This window comes from Mustelus asterias, unplaced genomic scaffold (assembly GCF_964213995.1).
Source record: "Mustelus asterias unplaced genomic scaffold, sMusAst1.hap1.1 HAP1_SCAFFOLD_280, whole genome shotgun sequence".
Lineage (NCBI taxonomy): Eukaryota > Metazoa > Chordata > Chondrichthyes > Carcharhiniformes > Triakidae > Mustelus > Mustelus asterias.
The window spans coordinates 93731-106563 of record NW_027590245.1 but is presented as its reverse complement, the minus strand read 5'-3'; the positions used below and the strand labels follow the sequence as shown (position 1 = coordinate 106563).

The following is a 12833-nucleotide window of genomic DNA, read 5'->3' as shown; positions in this document are numbered from 1 at the left end:
TCTTTATTTCTCTTGTAAGGGGCCATTCGGCCCATCGACCCTGTGCCGACAACAATCCAACTCAGGCCCTATCGATGTAACCGCACGTAGTTATCCTGCGAATCGCCCTGACACTAAGGGGCAATTTAGCACGGCCAACCCACCTAACCTGCACATCTTTGGACACTAAGGGACAATTTAGCACGGCCACTCCACCTAACCTGCACATCTTTGGACACTAAGGGACAATTTAGCATGGCCAACCCACCTAACCTGCACATCTTTGGACACTAAGGGACAATTTAGCACGGCCACTCCACCTAACCTGCACATCTTTGGACACTAAGGGACAATTTAGCATGGCCAATCCACCTAACCTGCACATCTTTGGACACTAAGGGGCAATTTAGCATGGCCAATCCACCAAACCTACACATCTTTGGACACTAAGGGACAATTTAGCATGGCCAACCCACCTAACCTGCATATCTTTGGACACTAAGGGACAATTTAGCATGGCCAATCCACCTAACCTACACATCTTTGGACACTAAGGGGCAATTTAGCATGGCCAATCCACCTAACCTGCACATCTTTGGACACTAAGGGACAATTTAGCATGGCCAACCCACCTAATCTGCATATCTTTGGACACTAAGGGACAATTTAGCATGGCCAATCCACCTAACCTACACATCTTTGGACACTAAGGGGCAATTTAGCATGGCCAATCCACCTAACCTGCACATCTTTGGACACTAAGGGACAATTTAGCATGGCCAATCCACCTAACCTGCACATCTTTGGACACTAAGGGACAATTTAGCATGGCCAATCCACCTAACCTGCACATCTTTGGACACTGAGGGGCAACTTAGCATTGTTGGACTCTAAGGATCAATTTAGCATGGCCAATCCACCTTACCCGCATATCTTTGGGCACTAAGGGACAAGTTAGCATGGCCAATCCACCTAACCTGCACATCTTTGGACACTAAGGGGCAATTTAGCACGGCCAACCCACCTAACCTGCATATCTTTGGACACTAAGGGACAATTTAGCATGGCCAATCCACCTAACCTACACATCTTTGGACACTAAGGGGCAATTTAGCATGGCCAATCCACCTAACCTGCACATCTTTGGACACTAAGGGACAATTTAGCATGGCCAATCCACCTAACCTGCACATCTTTGGACACTAAGGGACAATTTAGCATGGCCAATCCACCCAACCTGCACGTCTTTGGACACTAAGGGACAATTTACCATGGCCAATCCACCTAACCCGCACATCTTTGGACACTAAGGGACAATTTAGCATGGCCAATCCACCTAACCCGCACATCTTTGGACACTAAGGGACAATTTACCATGGCCAATCCACCTAACCCGCACATCTTTGGACACTAAGGGACAATTTAGCACGGCCAATCCACCTAACCCGCACATCTTTGGACACTAAGGGACAATTTACCATGGCCAATCCACCTAACCTGCACATCTTTGGACACTAAGGGACAATTTAGCATGGCCAATCCACCCAACCTGCACATCTTTGGGCACTAAGGGACAATTTAGCATGGCCAATCCACCCAACCTGCACATCTTTGGACACTAAGGGACAATTTAGCATGGCCAATCCACCTAACCTGCACATCTTTGGACACTAAGGGACAATTTAGCATGGCCAATCCACCTAACCTGCACATCTTTGGACACTGAGGGGCAACTTAGCATTGTTGGACTCTAAGGATCAATTTAGCATGGCCAATCCACCTTACCCGCATATCTTTGGGCACTAAGGGACAAGTTAGCATGGCCAATCCACCTAACCTGCACACCTTTGGACACTAAGGGACAATTTAGCATGGCCAATCCACCCAACCTGCACATCTTTGGACACTAAGGGACAATTTAGCATGGCCAATCCACCCAACCTGCACATCTTTGGACACTAAGGGACAATTTAGCATGGCCAATCCACCTAACCTGCACATCTTTGGACACTGAGGGGCAACATAGCATTGTTGGGCTCTAAGGGTCAATTTAGCATGGCCAATCCATCTTACCCACATATCTTTGGACACTAAGGGGCAATTTACCGAGGCCAATCCACCTAACCTGCACATCTTTGGAATGTGGGATGAAACCAGAGCACCCGGAGGAAACCCACGCAGACACGGGGAGAACGTGTAAACTCCATACAGTCACCCCGAGGCCGGAATTGAACTCTGCCTTTCTAATGTCCTTTTCAACAAAGAACAAAGAACAATACAGCACAGGAACAGGCCCTTCGGCCCTCCAAGCCCGCGCCGCTCCCCGGTCCAGGATTGAATCCTGAATCCAGGATCCCCGCCCAATTTTCCAGCCTATCTACATACCAATATCCTATCCACCGAGCTGTCCCTCACAGCTACGATGCTTTGTTCATTACAACCTATTAACTTACCCCCACCCCCCCATTCCAGACCATGTGATCTCCAGGGAGAGGCGAAAACCCAGATTGAAAACCCCAGGGCCAATATGGGGAAAGAAAATCTGGGAAATTCCTCTCCGACCCCCTGAGGCGATCGAAACGAGTCCAGGAGATCACACTGGCCCCGATCGGAAAATGCTTCCCAACCCTAGTCATTTCCACTTCCACGAACACCATATGAATTCCCTGCCCCCGAGACAGGTTCCCAACTATCCGCAGTCTCACTCTGTACTGGCACCAGCAAGATGATCATAGAATGAAGCCTTGAAACGAGAAACCAGGAACAATTAGCCCGCGCCGCTCCCTGGTCCAAACTAGACCACTCTTTTGTATCCCTCCATTCCCACTCCGTTCATATAGCTGTCTAGATAAGTCTTAAACATTCCCAGTGTGTCCGCCTCCACCACCTTGCCCGGCAACACATTCCAGGCCCCCACGACCCTCTGTGTGAAATATGTCCTTCTGATATCTGTGTTAAACCTCCCCCCCTTCACCTTGAACCTATGACCCCTCGTGAACGTCACCACCGACCCGGGGAAAAGCTTCCCACCGTTCACCCTATCTATGCCTTTCATAATTTTATACACCTCTATTAAGTCTCCCCTCATCCTCCGTCTTTCCAAGGAGAACAACCCCAGTTTCCCCAATCTCTCCTCATAACCAAGCCCCTCCATACCAGGCAACATCCTGGTAAACCTCCTCTGTACTCTCTCCAAAGCCTCCACGTCCTTCTGGTAGTGTGGCGACCAGAACTGGACGCAGTATTCCGCTCCACTTCTATCAAAGAATCCAGCCTCCTGGATTTAAGACTCCCCCTTCAGGATTGCTTTGTTTTGCCCATTATGCAAACTGTTTGCAATTCCTTTTAACGATCGACTCCTAGATGGCATCAAACTGTTGATTTAACTCTGAAGTTTGCTTTCCCACTTTAACTCTGGTTACTGTGGATGTCTCTTTAACTCAGAAACACTTAACCGGCTTTCCCCTCGAACTCTCCTGAACACTACCTTGGTCTCTCTCTCAAATTCAGCCTTCTTGAGATATTCTTTCTGTCCCAATTCCCTAGTTATCTGGACTGCATCTGGCCCTTTGGAAAGTCTGCTTCTTCAAGCTCCTTTGTCCTGTCCAATCTTTCTTCTGGCAGAGTTGAGAGATTTGGTTTGATTTGATTTGATTTATTATTGTCACATGTATTAACATACAGTGGAAAGTATTATTTCTCACACGCTATACAGACAAAGCATACTGTTCATAGGGAAGGAAAGGAGAGAGAGCGCAGAATGTAGTGTCACAGTCATAGCTAGTGTTGTACCTGTTAATTCTCAGATACTTTTGACCAGTTTGCTTACTACAAGGTTTTACCCCCGTGCCCTTATTTGCAAGATGGACAAAGGACAAACACAAGTAAAGGTTCAACAAGTTTATTAATAATAACACTATTAACCCTTAAATGACCCACATGAAACAAGAGGATACCCCAGATTCAAGTATACTACCCGCAAAGATGGTTTGGTTAAACTGCAGGCCCGATTCTCCGAGTGCCTCTGGTCCGTTGTCACGAAGGTGAGTCTCGATGGCAGCTTCTTCCTTCCTTCCTTCCTTCTCTGGTCAGTCTTCCGGATGGTCAAGGTCGCCTCCCTCGTCGAGTCTTCAGTGCTGGTGTGGCTGAAAATGTGTCCCGTTATCCCCCTGCCTGCTTGCCTTTCCAGAAACTTCTCTGGCTTCCGGCCAATGAGGTCCCAGGAGGGGGTTCCAATACCCAGTGGGTTTCTTGATGTCTGCCTGACAGGACACCAGGGTCCACCCCCCAGGTGTCCATCTCCATGCTGTTGCTGACATGTAACCTGTTATCAGATAAGGTAACTGCAGGAACTCTCAGTGACAGAAAGTCTGGCCCAATCATAGATCATAGAAACCCTACAGTGCAGAAACAGGCCATTCGGCCCATCGAGTCTGCACCGACCACAATCCCACCCAGGCCCTACCCCCATATCCCTACACATTTACCTGCTAATCTGGGCTTCTAACAATAGGCCGGTGCATTTCAATGAGGTGCAATGATCTCCTGCCAAGTATCAGTAGAGTGCAACGACCTTTGGTGGGTGGTTGATGGGTCAGGCACAGACATGTTTGTGTATTTGTACAATTGGCCTGCCCGAGGTTTGACTGTGTTCGATTTTAATATGCCCAATTCTTTAATTTAGGATATCCAATTTAATCAGCCTTAAAACTAGGCCCTGATTATATTACCACATTCCCTCCTCTTGATCCATAGAACCATAGAAAATTACAGCTCAGAAACAGGCCTTTTGGCCCTTCTTGTCTGTGCCGAACCATTTTATGCCGAGTCCCACTGACCTGCACTTGGACCATATCCCTCCACACCCCTCTCATCCATCAACCCGTCCAAGTTTTTCTTAAATGTTAAAAGCATTTACCACTTTATCCGGCAGCTCATTCCACACTCCCACCACTCTCTGCGTGAAGAAGCCCCCCTTACTATTCCCTTTAAACTTTTCTCCTTTCACCCTTAACCCATGCCCTCTGGTTTTTTTCTCCCCTAGCCTCAGCGGAAAAAGCCTGCTTGCATTCACTCTATCTATACCCATCAAAATCTTATACACCTCCATCAAATCTCCCCTCAATCTTCTACGCTCCAGGGAATAAAGTCCCAACCTATTCAATCTCTCTCTGTAACTCAGCTTCTCAAGTCCCGGCAACATCCTTGTGAACCTTCTCTGCACTCTTTCAACCTTATTTACATCCTTCCTGTAACTAGGTGACCAAAACTGTACACAATACTCCAAATTCGGCCTTATATAACCTTACCATAACACTCCAACTTTTATACTCGATACTCCGATCCAGTGAGCATCAACGAACTGGATCACACAATTCTTACCAAACCATCTCAAGAAGCAAGTATCCCGAATCTGGGGTTGATAGTATCATCCCTAACCCACAATAGTACCAACAAATTTAAATGAAGTAAAATAATTTAAAATAAGAAACAATACATCAATCGGGTATATACAAAACAAAGCAATACACAGTACAAAATGACAAGTGGCCAAGATGGGAGAGTATCAAGGCTCTTGATTGTAGAGCCTCTCCCGATGTCGGATGGCCCTTGCCGAGTCCAAGTTTTGCAGAAATTCCTCCTTCTATCTGGTGAATTTAAACGTGAGGGTGGTTAGGTACACGGCCATGAGTAGGATTCCTATTACGGCCAGGTGTGACAGAATGTGGACCCATGGGTTAACCTATGGTTATCTCTGGACTCTTGCCTGTACCACGGGATAGTTTAGAGAGGAATAGGGAGAGGGAAGGTTTGAATTCATGGCTGAGGGGATGGTGCAGGAGGGAGGGGTTCAGGTACTTAAGCAATTGGGGCTCGTACTGGGGAAGGTGTGACCTCTATGAGAAAGATGGTCTACACCTTAATCAGAAGGGGACCAATATCCTGGGGGGTAAATTTGCTAAGGCCATGCAGGGAGGTTTAAACTGATTCGGGGGGGGGGAGGGATCCTGAGTAGTGGGGCTGAAAGTGAGGGATCCATGGATGGGGACTGCAATGCACGGCATTGCAGAGGTGGGGTGGAGCAGGGTTTGAAATGTGTATACTTCAATGCCAGGAGTATTCGCAATAAAGTGGGTGAACTTGCAGCGTGGATCAGTACCTGGGACTTCGATGTTGTGGCTATTTCAGAGACATGGATAGAGCAGGGGCAGGAATGGATGCTGCAGGTCCCGGGGTTCAAATGTTTTAGTCGAAGTAGGGAAGGAGGTAGAAGAGGGGGAGGGGTAGCATTATTGGTCAGAGATTGTATCACAGTGTCAGAGAGGAGGTTTGATGAGGACTTATCTGTTGAGGTAGTATGGGCGGAGATTAGAAATAGGAGAGGAGAGGTCACCCTGTTGGGAGTCTTTTATAGACCTCCTAAAAGTTCTAGAGAGGTTGAGGAAAGGATTGCGGAGTCAATCCTGCTTAGGAGTGAAAGTAATAGGGCAATTGTTATGGGGGATTTTAACTTGACTAATATTGACTGGAATTGTTATAGCTCTAGCTCGTTAGAGGGGTCAGTTTTTGTTCAAAGCGTGCAGGAAGGTTTTTTGACTCAGTATGTAGACAGGCCAACTAGAGGTGAGGCTATATTGGATCTGGTGCTGGGAAATGAGCCAGACCAGGTGCTAGACTTGGAAGTTGGTGTGCATTTTGGTGATAGTGACCACAATTCGGTTACGTTCACCTTAGTGATGGAAAGGGATAGGCATGAACCTCGGGCCAATGGTTTTAGCTGGGGGAAGGGTAATTATGAGGCTATTAGGAGAGAATTAGGAAACATAGGTTGGACTAGGAGATTACAGGGACTGGGAACGTCCGACATGTGGAGTTTTTTCAAGGAGCAGCTACTGCGAGTCTGTGATAGGTATGTCCCTGTCAGGCAAGGAGGAATTGGTAGGGCTAGGGAACCGTGGTGCACCAAAAAAGTTTCTTTGTTGGTTAAAAAGAAAAAGGAGGCTTATGTTCGGATGAGACGTGAGCACTCGGGTAGTGCACTAGAAAGCTTTAGATTGGCTAAGAGGGAGTTGAAGAGCGAGCTTAGAAGGGCTAAAAGGGGACATGAGAAGACTTTGGCGGATAGGGTTAAAGAGAATCCTAAGGCGTTCTATAGGTATGTCAAGAACAGAAGGTTGGTTAGGGCAAGTTTAGGGCCAATTATAGATGGCAGAGGGAAGTTATGTGTGGAACCGGAGGAGATTGGTGAAGCATTGAACCAATATTTCTCTTCGGTGTTCACGCAAGGGGACATGAATATAGCTGAGGAGGACACTGGGTTGCAAGGGAGTAGAATAGACAGTATTACAGTTGATAAGGAGGATGTGCAGGATATTCTGGAGGGTCTGAAAATAGATAAATCCCCTGGTCCGGATGGGATTTATCCAAGGATTCTCTGGGAGGCAAGAGAAGTGATTGCAGAGCCTCTGGCTCTGATCTTCAGGTCGTCGTTGGCCTCTGGTATAGTACCAGAAGATTGGAGGTTAGCGAATGTTGTCCCATTGTTTAAGAAGGGGAACAGAGACTTCCCCGGGAATTATAGACCGGTGAGTCTCACTTCTGTTGTCGGCAAGATGTTGGAAAAAATTATAAGGGATAGGATTTATAGTTATTTGGAGAGTAATGAATTGATAGGTGATAGTCAGCATGGTTTTGTGGCAGGTAGGTCGTGCCTTACTAACCTTATTGAGTTTTTTGAGAAAGTGACCAAGGAGGTGGATGGGGGCAAGGCAGTGGACGTGGTATATATGGATTTTAGTAAGGCGTTTGATAAGGTTCACCATGGTAGGCTTCTGCAGAAAATGCAGATGTATGGGATTGGGGGTGATCTAGGAAATTGGATCAGGAATTGGCTAGCGGATAGGAAACAGAGGGTGGTGGTTGATAGTAAATATTCATCATGGAGTGCGGTTACAAGTGGTGTACCTCAGGGATCTGTTTTGGGGCCACTGCTGTTTGTAATATTTATTAATGATCTGGATGAGGGTATAGTTGGGTGGATTAGCAAATTTGCTGATGACACCAAAGTCGGTGGTGTGGTAGACAGTGAGGAAGGGTGTCGTAGTTTGCAGGAAGACTTAGACAGGTTGCAAAGTTGGGCCGAGAGGTGGCGGATGGAGTTTAATGCGGAGAAGTGTGAGGTAATTCACTTTGGTAGGAATAACAGATGTGTTGAGTATAGGGCTAACGGGAGGACTTTGAATAGTGTGGAGGAGCAGAGGGATCTAGGTGTATGTGTGCATAGATCCCTGAAAGTTGGGAATCAAGTAGATAAGGTTGTTAAGAAGGCATATGGTGTCTTGGCGTTTATTGGTAGGGGGATTGAGTTTAGGAGTCGTAGCGTTATGTTGCAACTGTACACAACTCTGGTGCGGCCGCACTTGGAGTACTGTGTGCAGTTCTGGTCCCCACATTACAGGAAGGATGTGGAGGCTTTGGAGAGGGTGCAGAGGAGGTTTACCAGGATGTTGCCTGGTATGGAGGGGAGATCCTATGAGGAGAGGCTGAGGGATTTGGGATTGTTTTCGCTGGAAAGGCGGCGGCTAAGAGGGGATCTTATTGAAACATATAAGATGATTAGAGGTTTAGATAGGGTGGATAGTGATAGCCTTTTTCCTCTGATGGAGAAATCCAGCACGAGGGGGCATGGCTTTAAATTGAGGGGGGGTAGTTATAGAACCGATGTCAGGGGTAGGTTCTTTACCCAGAGGGTGGTGAGGGATTGGAATGCCCTGCCAGCATCAGTAGTAAATGCGCCTAGTTTGGGGGCGTTTAAGAGATCCGTAGATAGGTTCATGGACGAAAAGAAATTGGTTTAGGTTGGAGGGTCACAGTTTTTTGTTTTTTTTTAACTGGTCGGTGCAACATCGTGGGCCGAAGGGCCTGTTCTGCGCTGTAATGTTCTATGTTCTATGTTCTATGTTCTATGTTCTATGGGTGGATTTGGACATTTGAACCCCAATCCCAGAGGTCCTCCCACCATGTAGCGACTCTAATTTCACTAATGTTCCTTTTTTATCTCCCCTGTTTGTCGCACCACTTTGACAAAGATCTTGTGCGCTGTGGTCAATTGTGTCCGAATTTGTTGAAGTTTCTCGGGGAGAAGTGTTATCCCAGTGTCAAATTTTTCAAAATAGTCTCCCCAGGCATTTATTCGTGTTTTCTCTCTTAGAAATCATAGAAACTCTACAGTACAGAAAGAGGCCATTCGGCCCATCGAGTCTGCACCGACCACAATCCCACCCAGGCCCTACCCCCACATATTTACCCACTAATCCCTCTAACCAAGCATCCCAGGACACTAAGGGGCAATTTTTAGCGGGGCCAATCAACCTAACCCGCGCATCTTTGGACTGTGGGAGGAAACCGGAGCACCCGGAGGGAAACCCACGCAGACACGGGGAGAATGTGCAAACTCCACACAGACCCGAGCCGGGAATCGAACCCGGGTCCCTGGAGCTGTGAAGCAGCAGTGCTAACCACTGTGCTACCGTGCCATACCGTGTCACACAGACAGTGACCCGAGCCGGGAATCGAACCCAGGTCCCTGGAGCTGTGAAGCAGCAGTGCTAACCACTGTGCTACCGTGCCGCCCATTGTATGTGTATGTCTACCATCTCGATTAATCCTATCCTAGCGGGAATCTGTGGTTTAATGCCAGAAGTAGTGTTGTGGATGTTACAAATGGCTGTCCCATACTGGTAATTTTCTGGCGAGGTTGTAATACAATGTTCTCCCTCCCCCCTGTAAGCCATCCCTTTCCAAATTTCGTATTTCCAGTGTACAGTTTAGGTCAGTGGTTGTTCTGAATCCACACAGAGACGGACACAGTGCTGGAGATCCTCTCACTGCGGCTCACCACTGGTGTGTCACCCCCCTCAACCGTATCCAAAGCGGAATACTTGTTGCTAAGGGGAACGACCACCGGGGATCCCTGCACGGACTGCTTCCTCCCAGCCCCTCTCACCGTCACCCATCTGTTTTCAATCCTCGGAGTAACTGTATTCCTGAAGCTTCTGTCTATGGCCACCTCTGCGTCCCTAATGATCCTAAGTTCATCCAACTCCAGCTCCAGTTCCCTAACACGGTCTTGGAGGAGCTGCAGATGGGTGCACTTCCCATAGGTGTAATCAGCAGGGACACTGACATCGTCCCTCACCTCAAACATAGTACAAGAGGAACATAGCACTGCCTGCTATTTTGCCTGTGTGTTCACATTTCTCCAGACCGGTACCTATGAGCTTCCCCCTTTCTCAATAAATATGGTAGAGTCCCCTGGTATCCCATCCACATCCCTCCTTTAATGATCCCGATATTTTCGGCTTCAAAAAGTCTCAACACGACCTTCTCTTTTAATATTACTGGGATCCCCAACACCATTCCTAGTGCTAGCGAGGAGAGGAATAGGGAGAGAGAACAGTGGAACACGTGGCTACAGGGATGGTGCAGGAGGGAGGGATTCAGATACCTGGATAATTGGGGCTCATTCTGGGGTAGGTGGGACCTCTACAAACGGGATGGTCTTCACCTGGACCAGAGGGGTACCAATATTCTGGGGGGGGGGGGGGAATATTTGCGAATGCTCTTCGGGAGGGTTTAGACTAATTCGGCAGGGGAATGGGAACCTGAATTGTTGCTCCAGTGTACAGGAGGATGTGATTGGTGAGGTCATGAATAAGGTTTCAGGGTCGCAGGAGTGTACCGGCAGGCAGGAAGGTGGTTTGAAGTGTGTATACTTCAACGCCAGGAGCATCCGGAATAAGGTGGGTGAACTTGCAGCATGGGTTGGTACCTGGGACTTCGATGTTGTGGCCATTTCGGAGACGTGGATAGAGCAGGGACAGGAATGGTTGTTGCAGGTTCCGGGGTTTAGATGTTTCAGTAAGATCAGGGAAGGTGGTAAAAGAGGGGGAGGTGTGGCATTGTTAGTCAAGGACAGTATTACGGTGGCAGAAAGGACATTTGATGAGGACTCGTCTACTGAGGTAGTATGGGCTGAGGTTAGAAACAGGAAAGGAGAGGTCACCCTGTTGGGAGTTTTTTATAGACCTCCGAAAAGTTCCAGAGATGTAGAGGAAAGGATTGCAAAGGTGATTCTGGATAGGAGCGAAAGTAACAGGGTAGTTGTTATGGGGGACTTTAACTTTACAAATATTGACTGAAAAAGCTATAGTTTGAGTACTTTAGAGGGGTCAGTTTTTGTCCAATGTGCGCAGGAAGGTTTCCTGACACAGTATGTAGACAGGCCAACAAGAGGCGAGGCCACATTGGATTTAGAACATAGAACATAGAACATTACAGCGCAGAACAGGCCCTTCGGCCCACGATGTTGCACCGACCAGTTAAAAAAAAAAACTGTGACCCTCCAACCTAAACCAATTTCTTTTCGTCCATGAACCTATCTACGGATCTCTTAAACGCCCCCAAACTAGGCGCATTTACTACTGATGCTGGCAGGGCATTCCAATCCCTCACCACCCTCTGGGTAAAGAACCTACCCCTGACATCGGTTCTATAACTACCCCCCCTCAATTTAAAGCCATGCCCCCTCGTGCTGGATTTCTCCATCAGAGGAAAAAGGCTATCACTATCCACCCTATCTAAACCTCTAATCATCTTATATGTTTCAATAAGATCCCCTCTTAGCCGCCGCCTTTCCAGCGAAAACAATCCCAAATCCCTCAGCCTCTCCTCATAGGATCTCCCCTCCATACCAGGCAACATCCTGGTAAACCTCCTCTGCACCCTCTCCAAAGCCTCCACATCCTTCCTGTAATGTGGGGACCAGAACTGCACACAGTACTCCAAGTGCGGCCGCACCAGAGTTGTGTACAGTTGCAACATAACGCTACGACTCCTAAATTCAATCCCCCTACCAATAAACGCCAAGACACCATATGCCTTCTTAACAACCTTATCTACTTGATTCCCAACTTTCAGGGATCTATGCACACATACACCTAGATCCCTCTGCTCCTCCACACTATTCAAAGTCCTCCCGTTAGCCCTATACTCAACACATCTGTTATTCCTACCAAAGTGAATTACCTCACACTTCTCCGCATTAAACTCCATCCGCCACCTCTCGGCCCAACTTTGCAACCTGTCTAAGTCTTCCTGCAAACTACGACACCCTTCCTCACTGTCTACCACACCACCGACTTTGGTGTCATCAGCAAATTTGCTAATCCACCCAACTATACCCTCATCCAGATCATTAATAAATATTACAAACAGCAGTGGCCCCAAAACAGATCCCTGAGGTACACCACTTGTAACCGCACTCCATGATGAATATTTACTATCAACCACCACCCTCTGTTTCCTATCCGCTAGTACTGGTACTGGGTAATGAACCAGGCCAGGTGTTAGATTTGGAGGTAGGTGAGCACTTTGGTGATAGTGACCACAATTCGGTTACGTTTACTTTAGCCAAGGAAAGGGATAGGTATATACCAAAGGGCAAGAGTTATAGCTGGGGGAAAGGAAATTATGATGCGATTCGGCGAGATTTAGGATGCATAGGATGGGGAAGAAAACTGCAGGGGATGGGCACAATTGAAATGTGGAGCTTGTTCAAGGAACAGCTACTGCGTGTCCTTGATAAATATGTACCTGTCAGGCAGGGAGGAAGTGGTCGAGCGAGGGAACCGTGGTTTACTAAAGAAGTTGAATCTTTTGTCAAGAGGAAGAAGGAGACTTATGTAAAGATGAGACGTGAAGGCTCAGTTAGGGCGCTTGAGAGTTACAAGTTAGCCAGGAAGGACCTAAAGAAAGAGTTAAGAAGAGCCAGGAGAAGTCTTTGGCAGGTAGGA

At 47.6% G+C, this 12833-nt stretch overlaps 1 protein-coding gene across 2 annotated transcripts in view; it reads left to right on the top strand.

The window, feature by feature from the left end:
* LOC144486056 (von Willebrand factor A domain-containing protein 5A-like) overlaps nucleotides 1–12833 on the top strand; it is a 235819-nt gene that overhangs the window by 129256 nt on the left and 93730 nt on the right. The gene's annotated exons all lie outside the window — the stretch shown is intronic.